Source organism: Artemia franciscana, chromosome 6 (assembly GCF_032884065.1).
Source record: "Artemia franciscana chromosome 6, ASM3288406v1, whole genome shotgun sequence".
Classification (NCBI taxonomy): Eukaryota; Metazoa; Arthropoda; class Branchiopoda; order Anostraca; family Artemiidae; genus Artemia; species Artemia franciscana.
Genome location: NC_088868.1, coordinates 26,263,133 through 26,284,723, shown reverse-complemented (window position 1 = coordinate 26,284,723; position 21,591 = coordinate 26,263,133). Strand labels below are relative to the sequence as shown.

Genomic DNA, 21,591 nt, shown 5'->3' with positions numbered 1-21,591 from the left:
ATATTCATTTCACGTGGGATGGAAATTACGTTTCCGTCTAATTAAGACATTTTTCAGTCTCTTAATTAGTTCATCTACTTAATTTATACATTCTTTTATCAAAGCCACAGATCTTAGAATATTTTCTATCACAGCATCTTTCTTTTCAATCAATATATTTGATTGAATAGCATCTTCTATTCTTACCATTATGCAACATATTAGTTCTGCAACTAAAAGAAGAGAAAAACTAAAAAAGAAACAAACTAAGAAAAGAAAAAACTAAAAAAGAAAAATAAAGCTAAAAAGGAAACTGTATCTATATATATAAAAATAAGTTGTATATATACATTTTTGTTTTTTTGTGGGTTTGCATTTGACGTCATTATAAGTATATAAGGCATTGTATATAACGTCATAATAAGATGACACTACAGACCGGGACACTGGGACACAAATGACGACCGGGACACAGGGAATATAAATGACGACCAGGACACTCAAAGAGAAATTACAGACCGGGACACCGGGATACAAAGGACGAGTGAGACGTCCCATTGTCTGTCCATATAAATAGATTGTTAGGTCTAACAACTCTTGAACATGCAACATAATAATTGTCCATGGGAAAACAATCCGTATTCAGATCTATACCGCATTTTTCTAACGATTGCCCTTGAGCTTTGTTGATAGTGATTGCTAATGGAACATTACCTGTGTCCCCGTCGTCATTTATTTATCCCCCTGTGCCCCCGGCGTCCCCGTTGTAGTTTTGTCCCTGTGTCCTGGTCTTCATTTATATTCCCTGTGTCCCGGTCGTCATTTGTGTCCCGGTATCCCAGTATGTAATTTCTCTTTGAGTGTCCCGATCCTCATTTATATTCCCAATGTCCCAGCTGTCATTTGTATCCCGGTGTCCCGGTCTGTAATTTCTCTTTGAGTGTCCCGGTCGTCATTTATATTCCCTGTGTCCCGGTCGTCATTTGTGTCCCAGTGTCCCGGTCTGTAGTGTCATCTTATAATGACGTTATATACAAAGCCTTATATACTTATAATGACGTCAAATGCAAACCCACAAAAAAACAAAAATGTATATATACAACTTATTTTTATATATATAGATACAGTTTCCTTTTTAGCTTTATTTTTCTTTTTTTGTTTTTTCTTTTCTTAGTTTGTTTCTTTTTTAGTTTTTCTTTTCTTTTAGTTACAGAACTAATATGTTGCATAATGGTAAGAATAGAAGATGCTATTCAATCAAATATCCTTGCGACGCGTGGAATCGAACCTGCGAACCTTCACTTTGAAGTGAACGCCATTGTCCAGTACGCCATCGCAAGGTATTCAAAGAATTCACACACCAAGTATATGATAGCTACCTGAACATTTCAACTGACGATATATTGATTGAGCAGAAAGATGCTGCGATATAAAATATCCTAAGGGAGCCTCATTAGTCTAAAAGATAAGCACAAGAAAATGATTGAAAGAAGAAGGTTGGATGATTTAAAGAAGGAAAGAAAGAAGGTTGTGTTTTTGAAAGAAAGTTGGATGAATGAAAAAACTTTGGCTGATTGAAAGAAGTTTAGACGATTGAAAAAAGGTTAGATGATTGAAAAAAGGTTAGATGATGAATGAAAGAACGTTGGATGATTGTAAGAAGGCTAGATGATTGAAAAAAGTTTGGATGATTGAAAAAAGGAATGAAACAAGGTTGTGTGTTTGAAAGAAAGTTGGATGATTGAAAGAATTTTGGGTGATTGAAAGAAGGTTAGACGATTGAAGAAAGGTTAGATGATTGAAAAAAGGCTGGATGATTGATAAAAGTTCAGCTGTCCGAAAGAAGATTGGAAAATTGAAAGAAACGTTGTATAATTGAAAGAAAGGCTGTATAATTGAAAGAAGGTTGGATGATTGAAAGAAGGTTGGATGATTGAAAGAAGGTTGGATGATTGAAAGAAGGTTGGATGATTGAAAGAAGGCTGGATGATTGATAGAAGGTTGGATGATTGAAACAAGGTTGGATGATTGAAAGAAGGTTGGATTATTGAAAGAAGGTTGGACTATTGAAAGAAGGTTGGATGATCGAAAGAAGGCTGGATGATTGATAGAAGGTTGGATGATTGAAACAAGGTTGGATGATTGAAAGAAGGTTGGATTATTGAAAGAAAGTTGGACTATTGAAAAAAGGTTGGATGATTGAAAGAAGGGTTAATGATGGAAGAAAGGTTAGATGATTGAAAAAAGGTTGCATGATTGAAAGAAGGTTGGATGATTGAAAGAAGGTTGGATGAAGGTGGGATGATTGAAAGAAGGCTGGATGATTGAAAGAAGGTTGGATGATTGAAAGAAGGTTGGATGATTATAAGAAGGTTGGATGATTGAAAGAAGACTGGATGATTGAAAGATGGTTGGATGATTGAAAAAAGGTTTGATGATTGAAAGAAGGTTGGGTGATTGAAACAAGGAATGAAAGAAGGTTGTGTGTTTTAAAGAAAGTTGGATGAATGAAAGAACTTTGGATGATTGAAAGAAGATTAGACGATTGAAGAAAGGTTGCATGATTGAAACAAGGTTGGAGAATTGATAAAATTTCGGTTTTCCGAAAGAAAATTGGAAAATTGAAAGAAACGTTGTATAATTGAAAGAAAGGTTGTATGATTGAAAGAAGGTTGGATGGTTGAAAGAAGGTTTGATGATTGAAAGAAGCTTGGATGATTGAAAGAAGGAATGAAAAAAGGTCGTGTGTTTGAAAGAAAGTTGGAAGAATGAAAGAACGTTGGATGATTGAAAGAAGGTTGGATGATTTAAAGAAGGTAGGATGATTGAAAGAACGCTGGATGATTGAAAGAAGGTTGGATGATTGAAAAAAGGTTTTAAGATCGAAAGAAGGAATGAAAGAACGTTGTGTGTTTGAAAGACAGCTGGATGATTGAAAGAACTTTGGATGATTGAAAGAAGGTTATAGACGATTGAAGAAAGGTTAGATGATTGAAAAAAAGGTCGGTTGTTCGAAAGAAGATTGGGAAATTGAAAGAAAGGTTGTGTGAATTTAAAGAAAGGTTAAATTATTAAAAAAGATTGGATGATTGAAAGAAGGTTGGATTATTGAAAGAAGGTTGGATGATTGAAAGAAGGATAGAAGCCATTCTTTTGTACAACCTTCTTTCATTCCTTGTTTTAATCATCCAACCTTCTTTTAATCATCCAACCTTCTTTCAATCATCCAACCTTCTTTCAATAATAGATAGATAGATAGGTTTATTTAAACAACATCGTAGCTTACAGCTAATTTGCGTTGCTTCACTATGCTAAATAACAAACTAACACAAAAAGAAGAAAATATCACTCGGCTTTGTTTAAGCTCTACTGTGAACAGTTCTGACAACTAAAAAGGGACGGTAGCAGCATCTGGTGGCTTCGTCAGAAGATTAAAAGTCACCAAGTTCGAAAAAGTAGATGGTGCCACCGTATAAAGGGGTGAAGGAAGGTCAAATAAAGTATCTTTCCTGTACTTAATTTACATATTGATGGCACAGAAAACTGTCAGGATAGTCACTGCTTTAACTGGTGACGCCATTGACGAACCAGCAACTAGCTTTAATTCAGTGCGAACGAACAAAAAATAACATTTTTCTGGATATTACCTTGCTTTTGAAGCGTGAACATAAGCTAAATTAGACGGATTATTTTTTTCAAGTTTCAAGGATAAACTATTATGAAAGTGTAAAGATTGAATCTCATTATCTACGTCACTCGTACAAATACCGATCTACCTGTGTTTGCTGAGAAATTGTGCAAAAAAGATTGGATTTGTTTGTTTTGCTAATTAATGGATTATCTGACGTTGAGTCTGGAACTGTGTGTGAACTGGATTCATTTCATGGGATGCAGCCTAATAGACTAGTACATAACACTATATTAAATTTTGCCATGCGGGCGAAATCAAAAGGTAATGCAAATGCCGATATTATAAAAACTGGTTGTGATTTTTTCGCCGACGATTTGGTGAGCGAAGCGAAGAAAACAATTTGGTCTGTGGCGAATTATGCTACTCGACCAAGTGAAAGGCTGAAAGTTGCTGATACATTTGCAGACATTTTGAAAGTTTTAGACTACCGTGATAAGAATTCAGTGGAACTGCCGAAGTTTGTTATATACGAACCGGACGAAGTCCCCACAATTCCTGGCGAGGAAAGCGCTACGTTAACCCGCAAGGTAAATGATTTATGTCTAGAATTTAAGAATTTTGTGTCTATGGCTAAAGCACAGAGCCTATGTTGCCCTTCAGCGAGTAGTGTCCCAGGCCCCGCCAATCCTGTAACAGTCAATCCTCAGACATCCTATGCCGTTGTTCTTAAAATGCCAAAGTCTCTTGATAATCCCATTGCTCGCAAGCAGTTTTTGGATACCATCTGCCCCAACTCAGCCGAAATAAGTGAGCTAAAAAAGGTGAGACAGGACTGGAAATTATTCGTCAAGTCCAAATCTTCTGCTGAAAAGATCGTTGAGAAAATGAAAGTTAGTAAGCCTGAGGTCTCTGCCATGCTCAAAGAGAAAATGTTTATTGCTGTTTTGAAAAAGGTTCCACCTAGTATGACCCAGACTGATATAGAATCCCTTGTTCCATGTGCATTAAAAGCAATAGAAATCGGTAGCTTTGAGCGCTCCAAAGTGTTCAAGCTGTATTTCGGGACCAGTAAGGATCTCGAAGACTTTCTTGCAGTCTCAGTCCGAAACCGTTATGAGAAGCTGCCTGCTGAAGAATTCAAATTTCTCCCAAAAAGATGTTATTCGTGTCATAGAGTTGGTCACTTAGCGACTAATTGCGTATTGACGCCTATATGTGGTCGTTGTGGTGCTTCTGAAAACACATCCACGAAGGATAATTTGTGCACTAAAGATATGTACTGCATTATATGCAAAAAGAAAGGCCATACATGCTATAACATAAGATGTCCGGCTAATAAAGAGATAATCAATATGAATTCCCTACCAAAATGAATCTAGAACCCACTTTTGCTAAGCATGCAGTTGCAACGTGGAATTTAAATAGAAATATCCTTAACCGGTCTATTTTTATCGAGGACCTTCTTTCAAGATATGATATTGTGTGTTTGCAGGAACATTTTGCAACCTCTCTCAGCCTTCCGTTATTGAACCTGTCACCAAACCATCAAGTTTTTACAGTTGCAGCCAAACGCTCTCGCACTCATGGCCGGCCATCTGGTGGCCTTGCGACTTACGTTAGATCCTCTCTATCAACTTCTATGTTTGACTCGGCATTAGACTTTCTCGCTATCAAAATGCATGATCTTGTTATAGTGAATGTTTACCTCCCTACGGATTTTCGTGATGATCGATCAGATAGACAGTTTGCCATAAGTATTGCAAGGCTATCCAAATGTATTGATAAAATAAAAAAAGCATGGACTTTCGTGTCTGATAACAGGTGACTTTAACTGTGATCTTGAAAACCCGAGCGGCAACAACAGTTCAAGTTCTATTCGTGCCACTACAATGTTTTATCATTATTCCACTTCACACCTCCTTAGGTCACATCCACTTTTTCTCCGTTCCTTTTATTTCATATGATCTATCGCTCAGAAAGTTCTTCAACAAGCCCCTCCTTCACTCTATTAAACATAAAGCATTTTTAAGAATATTCCTTGCTGCGTTCCTAACTTTATTCCCTAAGCCACCATCAGCAACTTCAAAAATTATTTTCCTAGAATTATTCACTTTATTTTCTACATCAGAAATAAGAAATCATTTATTTTAAGACAGCTTTTATAGTCGTAGGTTAAAATCACAAACTAAATGTCGCTGTCATTCACAAACCGAGTCCTAAAGCCTTTTGTCATGGGCAATGGTAAAAAACGGCCAAATAAATTGTTAAATCGATTAGTTCTGAAAGGCACTGCCACTAATTGGTTCTTCTCTTCGGTATTAAATACTGAGTTGGCAGCAGGGGGTAGAAAATGTCGGTGCTTGGGAGAAGCAAGGAGAAATTGCCCGAAACGCATTATCTACTGAAACCTGCGATCCCTAAGAGTTTCAATCTTTAAAGATTCAATATTCAATCTTTCAATTTTTGAAAGATTCAATCTTTAAAGATTCAATCTTTTTTGAACTCCTTCCATATCAATCACTTAGATACTCCCAAAACAGGGCATGTATATTCTAATATGGGACATTTGTATGTTACATATGGCGTTTTCAGCTGATTTACTGGGAAAGCATTAAATCAAAGCTGCACAAATCAAGAGCGGCACAAAAATCAAGGAACTTAGTGCGTAGTTGCCTTTCTGGACTAGCCCTTGAATATGAGCATTAAATGAGCAATCGACGCTGAAATTAAATCCCAGGACTAAAGTTGACAATACAAACGGAGATCAAGGATTGGGCAAACAAGACCTCATTTCAGCGGATTAAATTTTACGATTTTGGTTTTACTTTCGTTGATCTGCAAACTATTTGCATTACATTCTTCTTTGAATTCTGTTAGAATATCAGAACTGAATTGGGGCATAGCTTGGGTTGTATCTACTGTGAACTTAAGACGCCCATTTAGATCGCCTACGTATTTGAATTGACCATCCATGTTGTCCTTAACGTAATTCATTACCGCAAGGAAAAGAGGAGCGACCAAATTGATGCCTTGAAGGGCTCCAAATATAATCTATTCCGAGTCAGAGTCGAGATCACCAGGAAAGAGGGCGTAGACTCGCTGGTACAGGGAACGTAGGAAATCCATAACAAGCAGTAAGATATGTTTGCGTTCACCCATTCTTTTAAGATTCGTAGCAGCCACAAGATGTTTAATAAAATCAAATACTTTCCTGTAATCAACGAGTAGCGAATCAACGAAAGCGTCTCCAGATTCAAGACATTGCACGATCAGGTGATAAAGCCTGACTAAATACACTGTGGTACTACACACTTTTAAAAAACCATATTGTTACAAGTTAAGTGTATCTGCGACTTGCAACATAAATTCACAGTAAATTAAGGACTAAGTGACTATGGTAGGATTGAAATGGATATTAACTGATCACAGCTATTGGGATGCTTCAGCTTTAGAATGACACGTACATAAGTTTGTTTCCAAGACTGGGGGAACGATTGATTATTGAACGAAGTTAGAAATTTCACAAGAAATATTCCATATTCACGTAAAAGTTTTACTGGCAATTCGGATGGGAAGCACAGTTATTTCGCAGTTCCCGTATTTCCTTTAAAATGCGTACTCAGAAACTTGCTGGATTTCATCGCATTTGCTGTCTTCTATCAGAGTATTCAAATCAACTTCGCTCAACGATGAATACCTGGTACAGATTTTAGTAAAGAAAGAATTGACTTCTTGTGATCAAAGTCCCATCTGATTTCAGCATCCGTAGATCACAACTGACAGATTTTGTAACTTTTTCGCAGATGAAATACACCCTGAACTATGTAGTCGGCATGTAAGTTTGATCAATCAGTTCAGAGCTGTCGTGATCCTCGGCTTGTCAGATCTAAAAACTGGCACTACTTTAGTTGGAAAAAATTCATAGAACATTTCGAGCAGCATGGAGTTGAGTGTTTTAACCTTGTCGTTCAAGTCAGTGATTGAGCATATTTCTTCAAATGAGTAATTACCAACCCACTGTTCAAAGGTACATATAGAGTCCTGGTTCAGTGGACGAACTGTTACTTTGCTTCTTTTCGGTTTCAGCACATTGTTTTTCGTTTGTAACAGGATTACACAATGATCGACGGTTTGCAATGGGCCCATTGAGAGGGTAGGACGGTACAGTTCACTGAAATTTGGAAATATCAGGTCTTAGATATTGCCACTTTCATGGGAATGTTCACTACTTGTATAAGATCAAGCGCATTGGAAAACCACTGTTTGTTGGACTGGTTAAAGTCACCTTCAATAATAAAGGCAGGAACCACATATGCACGTCGAAACTTATCAAGGCAGGATTGCAAGTAAATTAGAAGCTTTCTGTTATAATAGACGGATGCCACTATCAGGCATGAAAACTTCTTCGGCAGTTGGGAGGACATAGATTCAGACCAGATTACTTCATGGCAAAAGTCATTGGGGACACTTAGCAGCTTGGATGGGAGGTCGTTACGAAAATACAGTGCAATACCGCCACCTCTGCGGCTTCGGCCTCTATCAAGGCGGGTGTTAAAAAAACAAGTGTAGCCTTTGAGATACCCGGTATCATTTGTGATATCCCAACATTCAGTCACGATTGCAATTGGTACACCAGATCCTTGTAAGAAGACTTCTAGTTAGTCCATTTTGTTAATAAAGGAGTGGGTGCCATTGTGCCACTAGGAGCCTCAATTTCAAAAAGGCGGACAAAAATACGAGTTTGTTAAAATGAGAAGACATGACTGCTTAAATAATTTAGCCTGGGATAATCGATGGCACTGGTACATCAAAGTAAGAGTCGACTGACGTAATAATATCTGGCATTCTGTCTATTGTTCTGAATAATGATGAAACGTCGCTTTCCGTAGTTTGAATTTTGGGCACTTATCATGGAATTCAAGGAACACCAGTTGTAGCTTGATGTCATATCGCTCCGCTGATTTCAAACCATACATGGAAATCTTACAGCTAATAGCACCAAGTTTTTTACTTTTCGACCATATCAATTATTCCCCTTGGCTCCCTGTTCACATTGAAAGATATGGTACTACTAGAAACAGAGCATCCGTCTGTTTTTGAAGAGTTCATGATGGACAGGTTAACGATATCAAAATCGGGAAGAACATTCTCAAATTCACCTCTGGACCAGCCATACGAGCAGCTAAACTGTGTTATTAAGGGCATTGGGGGAGATATAGGCATTCTGAACGATTATTCAGCTCTTCGCTGCTGGTGCACCGGAGGCCCAGCAGTAGCCAACAGCATCAACAAATTCGAACATAGTCCTTCCAACTCTGGTCCTCATAATGACGGAGACCATTGTGAGGCAGTCACACCAGAAGAGTTTTCAATTGAACATTTCCAGTCTTATAACAAATATTTTCGAAATAGGGAGTCCTTTTCTAGAAACAACGACAGATCTCATTGTTTAAGCACTTTACATGGGCTTTGTTGCTCGAGGAGAGATATGGACGCCTTCTTCAAACATGAAAACAGTCAGTAACCACCAGCTTTGACGTCTGATGGTCAGACTCGTGCTGGCAACAAGGCTGAATTTGCAGATGTCTTAATCAGCTTAACCTCAGCTCCTCGGGTGCAAATGTTGAAACCAAGGAATTTGAAGACCTTCAGATAGTATTTAGAAAACGTGTTTATTCTTATGATAGACTATCAGCTCAATTATGCCGAGATACTTGATCTCGTATTAGATTTTATTAGATTGGATAGTCTAAAGTTGTCTGTCAGAAATCAAAGAGGCAAAGTTTCACGACTAAAAGTTGTCCCGAACACACAAATTCCATTTAAGTGGAAAAAATTCCTGCAAGCAGATGCAAACAAAACAGACAGTGTTTAAGCTGGTGTCCCATGCTGTCATGAAAAAGTTTCCGACGTCAAAACCAGTATGTTGCACTATAGGAAACACGTGCATAATTAGCCGGGCATTCAAAGAGCAGAATTTCATCCAGTTATGTTCATACCAAGAGGCTGATACCCGCTTTTTGCTTCACGCTTGTGACGCAGTCTCACAAGAAAATTCTTCGATTCCCATAAGAACGGTGGACACAGATCGATTGTGACGGCAACCACATGCTTTCATTACATTGGAGTATTTGAATTACTTTTCGCGTTTGTTGTTGGTACCACCCTAACTCCTAAGGCAGGATCCCATTCACGAAATAGTTCGATCACTCGGGCCAACAAAATCAAAGGCACTTTTGTTCTTCCACGCGTTTATAGGATTTGATACCCTTTCTTCTTTTATTCACCACTCAAAGAGGTGGTTCTTTGCGACTTGGCAAAATATTCCAGGACTGACGGACACTTTCCTTCGACTGACAAACCAGGCTTCCCAAGTGACAGAACTGCAAGCATACAACCTTGAACGCTTTGTCATGAAGACACACGACGCAAAACAAGACTGTGACGACCTGGATGAATTTAGGAAAGTTACATTTACTCGACAAAATACCAAGAACATGCAGAGACTTCCTCCAGCTACTTTTTTGCTTTTACAACATATCTTTACAGTTGCAGGTCATATGTGGAGTTTGAATCAACATTCAACCTTCCAAGTTTTTCTGACTTTGGCTGAGGTTAGGTTCCCTTCCACCAGGGTCAAAAGTCTGGCGCGAGACAGAGCGTTGTGGTTGTGAAAAAGGGTGTGAAATAAGGTGCCGCTACAGGAAATTTGACCTTAACTGTAGTTCATTATGTTGGTGGAAATCTAAGTGCTTTAATACTTGAACATTCGATTATTTTTTTATGAGCAGAAGATTCGATTGATCTATTTATGTTCCTAATAAAAATATATAATTCTTAAATGCTTTAATTCGTCTATTTAGCCTCTGATGATTCATTTACAATAATTAAGGAGATGAAGAGTTAACCAGTATTTAACTGATTTTGGTTTAGCAAATATAAACAAAGGCTATAAATTGGACGTATCTTAGGCAATTTGTACTGTGCACACTGTACTATTATAGGTGCATGTCGGAATGACAGAACAATATTTAAAACTGTTGTACTAATCACTCAACTCAAGTCTGTTATATCGGGATCATGAACCTCATGGAATCTGGAAAACTGACATTTTCTTCCACCGTCTTCAAATTTTAGGTCCCAAGCGGATCAACGGTATAACTAAGGTATATTTATGTGCATATACGTGTGTTTTGAGAATCTGAGCTATCAATTGCTCCTAATCTGCCCATTGGAAGTGATTAGTTCTTGTTTTAACAAAGCTTGTGTTTTTTGACCGCCATCTTGAATCTGAAGTGCCTAGAAATACTCTGGTACAACCCAGGTTGGTCTTAAGTTCATATTTGGAACTTCTGCCATCGATTACCCCATACTGGCCTATTTCAGCAGTCATATCTTTTCATTTTGACAAACTCATGTTTTCGACCGCCATCTTGGATTTGAGGCACCTAACGGCACTAGGGTATGATTTAGTTACTTACTATTCGGAACTTGGGTCATCGAGTACCCCATACTAGCCAATTCGAACGGTCATGTCTTCTCATTTTAACAAACTTGTATTTTCGTCCGCCATCTTGGATTTCAAGCCACCTAGTAGCATTCCGATGAAAAATTTCGCTTGTGTAATCGAGCCATATTAAAGAGCCTGCTCGAAAGTACACGTCAGCTAATTTTTGTGCTTTCCTCAAAAACCGAAGTATTTTGGTAGTTTTCACCCGCACTAAGATTTACATATTAATATAGACTTAATTTTAAAACAAGACCATCTTCCCTTCTCCTTCCCCCCTTCTTCTTTAACCTCCTATTGTTCTCAAAAACTTGAAACGAATTCACCTATTTTTGCAAAGATTCTAAATTACACATTTAATATAGATTCACTTTCATAGCACTCGCAACTCACCTTCTTCTTTGTCTGCCCCTCCTCTGGCCCCTTTATTCTTCTCAAATATTATAAAATCTGGTTAGTTTCAGAAATTAAATTGCCATTTCACAAGAGTTTTTTGTAAAAAAAAAATGCTCATATTGATCCATTTCTATCAAATTGATCCATTTCAATCAAATGAAACAATTTGGTCTAATTGATCAAATAATTATATTACGTAGTTTTCTTGCAGTCTACTATAGATTTTAACACTTTAGTTTCAAAATAAGGGTTTTGGTAACATGTCAGGCTTTTGGAGATACAAAAAATGGCAGTCAAATTTGCAAAGCTTCTTCATTACAAAAGGATTTGCGATGCATATTTGACTTTACCCCATACAGACGCGTCACCATTATATTGCAATTCAGTTGAACTTGGCAAAAAACCTACCTCTTTCTTTTAAAAAGAGCATGCGGCCTAGAAGAATGACAGTTTCTATCACAGGAGCCAGCATTAGCCTGATTGTATAGAACATATACTTTTCCTGCCATCTACTTAAGCGCTTTAAAGTTTCCGCTGATTGGAGTTCTTTTTATCCAGATTTATGCCCAGTTTCTTGAATGCTTCCATTGCATAACTAGAGAAAACAAAGTCAATATTAGTGAGGGATGAAGGGGTTGGCCAATGCGTTGTTGTATAATGTTTAAGGATTAATAAGAACTATTGCATTAGACGCTTTCTTAACGTGGTGAAGAAAATAGCATTAAATTCAAGCTATAAGAAAAAATTATACAAAGCCCTACTTTTACAGGCGCTTAGTAAGGTTTTATCACAGCATTTAAAGGAAATCATCAGTGGAATTAATAAAATAATATAATTGAAACTAGCATATTTATAAAAAGAAAATAAGCAACTTTTTGGGTTATTCGCAAAATAATGAACCTTTGGATTATTTAATAGATTAATTTCAGACAGAGAGTTCACGGAAAAAGTTCTTTCTAAGTCTTGATGTGAATTTCCTTATTTAATCTTGCACAAAAGTGAAACAGACTTCCAAAAAAGGTGGCAAAGCCTTCTGTATCTTCTAATTACAAACGAAATGTTGAATTCATAGTTGTTTACTTAGTTGCTCTCATTTCCCCATGATATAAAGACGAAAGATTTGATAAAAATATAGGCCTATCTTATCTAAAAGTCAAGATAAAAAGTATGCCAGTTTGTAACTACGTTAAATATTTTTTAGTTCCCTTTTTCCTTCTCCTCTATTCCCTTTTCCTAAAAATATAGGCCTATCTCATCTAAAAGTAAAGATAGAAAGTATGTCAGTTTGTAACTACGTTGAAAATTGTTTAGTTCCCCTTTGGATTTTTTCTCTTTTCCCTTTTCCTAAAAATATAGGCCAATCTTATCTAAAAGTAAAGATAAAAAGTATGTCAATTTGTAACTACATTGAGTAGTTTTTAGTTCTCCTTTCTGTGAAAACTACGCCCTACTTTGTGAAAACTTTGTGAAATTCCCCATCTTCCACTACTTTCCTTTTACGATTCGATGTGACAACAAAGAAGAGAATTTACGTAACGAAAATTTTTAATAATTGAATAGCAATCAAAAGTCAAATTGTAGAGGATACCGGCTTTTGGGTATGAATAGACCAGAGATGGAGCCAGGGAGACAAAAATGTTTCCATTTTGATTTCCTTGGTATTTTAAGTGTGACTGATAGCCTACTTTAGACCTGATACAAATATAGGCTATACACAGAGCGTACGGAGGCTTAACAAGAATCAACTCAACACACAAAAAACTCCCTTGCATGTTTGTGTGGGAAAATTCATTTGGGTAAAAATGAGGATCTTTGTTGAGGTGGAGCGAGAGAGGCTTGGTCTAATAGAAGTAGGTGTAGGAGGAGATAACTAGTAAAAACGAACTTCATGGTAGCTATGGAAAGCACTATTGGCAAAAACAAATCAAAATTTTGTTTCCCTTTCTTAATGGGAAGAAGGGGCATATGAAAAACTTTATCCTTGTTTTAAATAATTCTTACACATTTTTTAAACTGCCCCTGTTCTGTTCGACAACTCATTGGAATCCCTAGGAGGCAAATCAGGAAAGATGTTTTCCACGATTGGGGGCATATTTGTGTCGAAATTTTTCAAACAATTTTTGACTTGAATTTTTCAATTTTTTGACTTGACTTTTAAAATTTCAGTGTCTAAATTTCAGTATTAGCTGCTTAGTTCTAATACATGTTTAAATATCTCAACTGACTTAGAGTCTACAAATATACTAAGAGTGCACTAGATCAAATTGGCTTCCAAAGGAATATTTTGATGTTTACTGGTATAAATGGTCTTTTTCTTTTTTTATGGGGTTAAGCCACATTTTCCAGCGACTGTATTTAGGACTAGTGAGTCGAAACTCAGGAATTATAACAGATAGATATGGCAAGATTGGCTCCAGAATGACATCTTGTGTTTCGGAACGATTTTAAATTTTTGCTAGTTACGAGTTAGATCATTTAAGTGAAAACAAACAATAAGATGAGCAATTAATTTAGTGGCAAAGCACTTGATGAAATATTAAAGCACTTATTTTTCAGTTTTTCCACCGTTAAGTTATTTTATATGACATTTTGTGTATATTGAATTATCAACTTCTGAGCAGCTAAAATTTTAACTACTATCTTACCCACATCGTTCGGGCACAAAAAATGGGAATCACGGATGCAAGTTAGAACTACAGTTAATTATGTTTCAAATAAAATGGAATTTAGGTATTTAAATCTTTCTCAGCTTAAATTTGAGAACAAAATATAGGAGATTTTTTGGGGGATAAATTACAACAGGTTTTAGAAGCATTTTATTTTTTCCTTCTGAGCCTGCAAGAATAATATTAACAAATGTTCGCACAAAATTCCAAAAACTAAGCATTCTGAAAATGACAGAGTATTTTACAGAACACTGAATGATATTTTTGCAGGCCAATTTGAAGAAGCGCGTTCTAAAACGGGCTTAAAATCTGTCCATAGGTAAGTTAAATAAATCGATCAAATTAGCTCCTGAGCGATTCATTTTAAGCGCTTTTGTTCTCAATTTTTCTTTGTTCTGCTTAATGTTTATGCACAGTTCCGTAATTATTTATAAACATCATGCCGAAAATGGGCTATTCTTGTTTATTTTTCCACACACAAAACTCTCTCCTGGGGATTGTAATGTGGATTTAACTCTTTTTCGATTTTCTTTTTTTTTTCATTCGTTTTTTCAATAAACAAGCTCCTACATGATTCATTTTATACGACTTTTGTTTTTGAACATTTGTTATTCTGCTCGATGTTTATGCATAGCTCCATAGTTATGTACAAGTAGCAGGTAAGTAAACAAGCATTGTTTTGGCTGCACCAGAATTCTTCTTTGGATTCTAAGTAGTATGTTATACAATACTCCGGAAGCGACATCCTTATTTGGGCCCTATAAATATGGTCAATTGTCCAGAGGTAAGAACCTGATGACCTTTTTACTTAAGCAAAGTATAAGAGATACAATATTAGCATAATTCAGTTGGCTTCTCATTTGCATATAAGATCCTAGCAACCAACCGCAGCAACCAGATCCAATATAAGGCTAAATTTTTAATGTATTTTATGCTAATACGAAAGTAGAATTCAGAGAGAGGAAACTTTGAATATACCCTTTATCATCAAGTTTTTATTTGACAAGATATACTAGCAAAAATGGGTGGTTTGTTTACAATATTACAAGTTGATATTGGAGCTAGCAGCAGCAATGATACAAAGACAAGACTACCAAACGTAGCAGTTGAAATTACATCAAGATGTCGACTGAGCCCTGCATGGGATGAGAAGTATGCGAGATATGCGATATCAATGAACAAATTCAAATTGGAGGAGCAGTTATGTTTGGAAGCAAAACTTAATATAATGCATACAGATAAGCCTGTAACCTGCTTTAAATGCAAAAGTGAAATATACTAAGGAAAATAAATTGAATTAGTGCGTGAAAAAAGAGTGATACATTGTTGTAGTGATGCAATAAAAATGTTTCTAAATCGAAAATGTTTATTCTTATTAGATATTTTCATTAGGTTACCGTTCCTCTAGGAATATTCCTAAAGAAAAAAGAATCTTAGTTAGTCTGCAGTCATCTTTGAGAGAGTTAGGATTAAAAAATGGATAGATTTATGAAACTTAAAATCATGCAGAATTTTGTGATTTCGGAAAAGCGTCTCAATCTAAATGACCGTTTTCAAAGGTTATCTGTGCAAATGAAATATTTTCTCAAAGTAACAGGTAAGTAAATAAGTTGTGTTTTGGTTGCACCAGAATTCTTCTTTGGATTCTAAGTAGCATGCTATACAATATTCCGGAAGCGACATCCTTAATTGGGCCCTAAAGATATTGTCAGTTGTCCAGAGGTAACAACATGATGACCTACTTACATAAGTAAAGTCTAAGAGATACAATATTAGCAACAATTCAGTTGGCTTCTCATTTGCATATAAGATCCTGGCAACCAGCCATAGCAACCAGATCCAATATAAGGCTAAATTTTTAATGTATTTTATGCTAATAAGAAAGTAGAATTCAGATACAGAGAAGTTTAACTATACCCTTTATCATCAAGTTTTTATGTGACAAGATATAGAAGCAAAAATGGGTGGTTTACTTACAATATTTGAAGTGGATATTGGAGCGGCAGTAGCAATGATACAAAGTCAAGACTACTAAACGTAGTAGTTGAAATTACACCAACATGTCGACTGAGCCTTGCATGGGATGAGAATGCGAGATATGTAATGTCAATGAACAAATTCAAATTTGTTGAGCAGTTATGTTTTGCAGCAAACCTTAATATAATGCATACACATAAGCCTTCCAGCTGCTTTAGATACAGAAGCGAAATATACGAACGAAATTAAATTGAATTCGTATGTGAAAAATGAGTGATATATTGTTGTAGTTATGCAATAAAAATGTTTCTAAATCGAAAATATTTTTTCTTATTAGATATTTTCAGTAGGTTACCGTTCCTCTAGGAATATTACTATAGAAGAAAGAATCTTAGTTAGTCTCTAGTCAGCTTTGAGAGTGTTAGGATTTAAAAATGGATAGATTTATGAAACTTAAAATTATGCAGAATTTTGTGATTTTGAAAAAATGTCTCTGTCTAAATGATCGTTTTCAAAGGTTATCTGTGCAAATGAAATATTTTCTCAAAGTAACAGGTAAGTAAATAAGTTGTGTTTTGGTTGCACCAGAATTCTTCTTCATATTCTAATAGTATGCTATACAACACTCCGGAAGCGACAGCCTTATTTGTTACCAGGTTGTTACCAGAGGTAACAACCTGATGACCTACTTACACAAGTAAATAGTTCAAAAAATCCTTGACACTGAAAGTATAACATATTGTCTACTAGACACTAAAGATGAAGAGATTCTCGGCAATTCTTATGACTATGAAATTCAAAAAGCCCAAAATAATTGTGAAATCTGTCAAATTGAAGAGACATTAAAGAACTGAACTCGCAAGGATAAGAGACAGTTGCTTGTTCGCTAACGAGGATACAAAGAGTATCCTATAATACTTGCTAACGAGTATTTGTCGGAGGATTTTCCTATGGAGGAGAGAACACAGAAACGAGTCTTTCTCAGTATATGTGTTCCTCACCCAAAGGAATTAAATGGGAGGTTTTAAGGGTGACCATACTCAGTGCTACAATTGCCCAAATTCGCGTGCTACATAGGGATTTTTGGCGCTACACTGAAATATTTTTTTTCGCGTGTCGAGACGCGCATTATTTGTTTAATTGTACTTAGATTAGTTATTATGTCAATTTTTTAAAGTGCTAAATTCAATGAAGCACTTGCTACACACGATAAAATAGTGCTAAAATAGCAGTTTCGTACTCCAAATGGGAACCCTGTGTATCACAGGGTTTGAGTGTTAATTTAGTGTTAAGTGAACGTTAAGTGTTTGATGTTAAATTAGTATCTTTATACTTTAAGGAGGAAATGATAGACCGTATTGAATGCAACGTATTGAATGGGACAGAACAAGGCTTATCATGCTTTCCTCTCCCTAGAGTTGAAGAATTACTAAAATTGTGTAAAAAAAAAGGATAAACCATCGGAGTGTGGAAATACAGGAGGTTTTCCTAACTGGGACTTTTTCAGCTCACGACGCCCGTCCCTATAGAAAGCTGAAAAAATTTCATATTTTCTTGAGCTTTAAGATTGTACAATTCATATTCATTTCACGTGGGATGGAAATTACGTTTCCGTCTAATTAAGACATTTTTCAATGTCTTAATTAGTTCATCTACTTCATTTATACATTCTTTTATCAACGCCACAGATCTTAGAATATTTTCTATCACAGCATCTTTCTTTTCAATCAATATATTTGATTGAATAGCATCTTCTATTCTTACCATTATGCAACATATTAGTTCTGCAACTAAAAGAAAAGAAAAACTAAAAAAGAAACAAACTAAGAAAAGAAAAAACTAAAAAAGAAAAATAAAGCTAAAAAGGAAACTGTATCTATATATATAAAAATAAGTTGTATATATACATTTTTGTTTTTTTGTGGGTTTGCATTTGACGTCATTATAAGTATATAAGGCATTGTATATAACGTCATAATAAGATGACACTACAGACCGGGCCACTGGGACACAAATGACGACCGGGACACAGGGAATATAAATGACGACCGGGACACTCAAAGAGAAATTACAGACCGGGACACCGGGATACAAAGGACGAGTGGGACATTGGGAATATAAATGACGATCGGGACACTCAAAGAGAAATTACATATTGGGATACCGGGACACAAATGACGACCGGGACACAGGGAATATAAATGAAGACCAGGACACAGGTACAAAACTACAACGGTGACGCCGGGGGCACAGGGGGATAAATAAATGACGACGGGGACACAGGTAATGTTCCATTAGCAATCACTATCAACAAAGCTCAAGGGCAATCGTTAGAAAAATGCGGTATAGATCTGAATACGGATTGTTTTCCCATGGACAATTATTATGTTGCATGTTCAAGAGTTGTTAGACCTAACAATCTATTTATATGGACAGACAATGGGACAGCAAAGAATGTTATATATTCACAAGTTTTGAGTAGTTAAAAATATATATATATATATATATATATATATATATATATATATATATTTCCACCTTCTTTCCAACCTTCTTTTAATCATCCAATCTTCTTTCAATCATGCAACCTTTTTTCAATCATCTAGCCTTTCTTCCATCATTAAACCTTCTTTCAATCATCCAACCTTCTTTCAATAGTCCAACCTTCTTCTTTCAATAATCCAACCATCTTTCAATCATCCAACCTTGCTTCAATCATCCAACCTTCTATCAATCATCCAGCCTTCTTTCAATCATCCAACCTTCTTTCAATAGTCCAACCTTCTTTCAATAATCCAACCTTCTTTCAATCATCCAACCTTGTTTCAATCATCCAACCTTCTATCAATCATCCAGCCTTCTTTCAATCATCCAACCTTCTTTCAATCATCCAACCTTCTATCAATCATCCAGCCTTCTTTCAATCATCCAACCTTCTTTCAATAGTCCAACCTTCTTTCAATAATCCAAACTTTTGCTGTCCCATTGTCTGTCCATATAAATAGATTGGTAGATCTACCAACTCTTGAACATGCAATATAATAATTGTCCATGGGAAAACAATCCGTATTCAGATCTATACCGCATTTTTCTAACGATTGCCCTTGAGCTTTGTTGATAGTGATTGCTAATCGAACATTCCCTGTGTCCCCGTCGTCATTTATATATCCCCTTGTGCGCCCGGCGTCCCCGTTGTAGTTTTGTCCCTGTGTCCTGGTCTTCATTTATATTCCCTGTGTCCCGGTCGTCATTTGTGTCCCGGTATCCCAGTATGTAATTTCTCTTTGAGTGTCCCGGTCGTCATTTATGTTCCCAATGTCCCAGCCGTCATTTGTATCCCGGTGTCCCGGTCTGTAATTTCTCTTTGAGTGTCCCGGTCGTCATTTATATTCCCTGTGTCCCGGTCGTCATTTGTGTCCCAGTGTCCCGGTCTGTAGTGTCATCTTATAATGACGTTATATACAAAGCCTTATATACTTATAATGACGTCAAATGCAAACCCACAAAAAAACAAAAATGTATATATACAACTTATTTTTATATATAAAGATACAGTTTCCTTTTTAGCTTTATTTTTCTTTTTTAGTTTTTTCTTTTCTTAGTTTGTTTCTTTTTTAGTTTTTTGTTTCTTTTAGTTGCAGAACTAATATGTTGCATAATGGTAAGAATAGAAGATGCTATTCAATCAAATATATTGATTGAAAAGAAAGATGCTGTGATAGAAAATATTCTAAGATCTGTGGCGTTGATAAAAGAATGTATAAATGAAGTAGATGAACTAATTAAGACAAATATTGATTCAGATAAATTCAATAACGAAGATATCCTTGCGACGCGTGGAATCGAACCTGCGAACCTTCACTTTGAAGTGAACGCCATTGTCCAGTACGCCATCGCAAGGTATTCAAAGAATTCACACATCAAGTATATGATAGCTACCTGAACATTTCAACTGACGATATATTGATTGAGCAGAAAGATGCTGCGATATAAAATATCCTAAGAGAGCCTCATTAGTCTAAAAGATAAGCACAAGAAAATGATTGACAGAAGAAGGTTGGATGATTTAAAGAAGGAAAGAAAGAAGGTTGAAAGAAGAAAGAAGAGTCTTTCTCAGTATATGTGTTCCTCACCCAAAGGAATTAAATGGGAGGTTTTAAGGGTGACCATACTCAGTGCTACAATTGCCCAAATTCGCGTGCTACATAGGGATTTTTGGCGCTACACTGAAATATTTTTTTTCGCGTGTCGAGACGCGCATTATTTGTTTAATTGTACTTAGATTAGTTATTATGTCAATTTTTTAAAGTGCTAAATTCAATGAAGCACTTGCTACACACGATAAAATAGTGCTAAAATAGCAGTTTCGTACTCCAAATGGGAACCCTGTGTATCACAGGGTTTGAGTGTTAATTTAGTGTTAAGTGAACGTTAAGTGTTTGATGTTAAATTAGTATCTTTATACTTTAAGGAGGAAATGATAGACCGTATTGAATGCAACGTATTGAATGGGACAGAACAAGGCTTATCATGCTTTCCTCTCCCTAGAGTTGAAGAATTACTAAAATTGTGTAAAAAAAAAGGATAAACCATCGGAGTGTGGAAATACAGGAGGTTTTCCTAACTGGGACTTTTTCAGCTCACGACGCCCGTCCCTATAAAGAGCTGAAAAAATTTCATATTTTCTTGAGCTTTAAGATTGTACAATTCATATTCATTTCACGTGGGATGGAAATTACGTTTCCGTCTAATTAAGACATTTTTCAATGTCTTAATTAGTTCATCTACTTCATTTATACATTCTTTTATCAACGCCACAGATCTTAGAATATTTTCTATCACAGCATCTTTCTTTTCAATCAATATATTTGATTGAATAGCATCTTCTATTCTTACCATTATGCAACATATTAGTTCTGCAACTAAAAGAAAAGAAAAACTAAAAAAGAAACAAACTAAGAAAAGAAAAAACTAAAAAAGAAAAATAAAGCTAAAAAGGAAACTGTATCTATATATATAAAAATAAGTTGTATATATACATTTTTGTTTTTTTGTGGGTTTGCATTTGACGTCATTATAAGTATATAAGGCATTGTATATAACGTCATAATAAGATGACACTACAGACCGGGACACTGGGACACAAATGACGACCGGGACACAGGGAATATAAATGACGACCGGGACACTCAAAGAGAAATTACAGACCGGGACACCGGGATACAAAGGACGAGTGGGACATTGGGAATATAAATGACGATCGGGACACTCAAAGAGAAATTACATACTGGGATACCGGGACACAAATGACGACCGGGACACAGGGAATATAAATGAAGACCAGGACACAGGGACAAAACTACAACGGGGACGCCGGGGGCACAGGGGGATAAATAAATGACGACGGGGACACAGGTAATGTTCCATTAGCAGTC

General features: G+C 36.1%; 1 long non-coding RNA gene across 1 annotated transcript in view; it reads right to left on the bottom strand.

Annotated features, from left to right (window-relative positions):
• Positions 1–21,591, bottom strand: part of LOC136028251 (uncharacterized) — a 151,311-nt gene that overhangs the window by 94,421 nt on the left and 35,299 nt on the right. Inside the window, exon 2 of the long non-coding RNA XR_010617777.1 lies at positions 11,922–12,108. This is a non-coding gene — a long non-coding RNA (uncharacterized LOC136028251). The remainder of the gene's footprint in view (positions 1–11,921; positions 12,109–21,591) is intronic.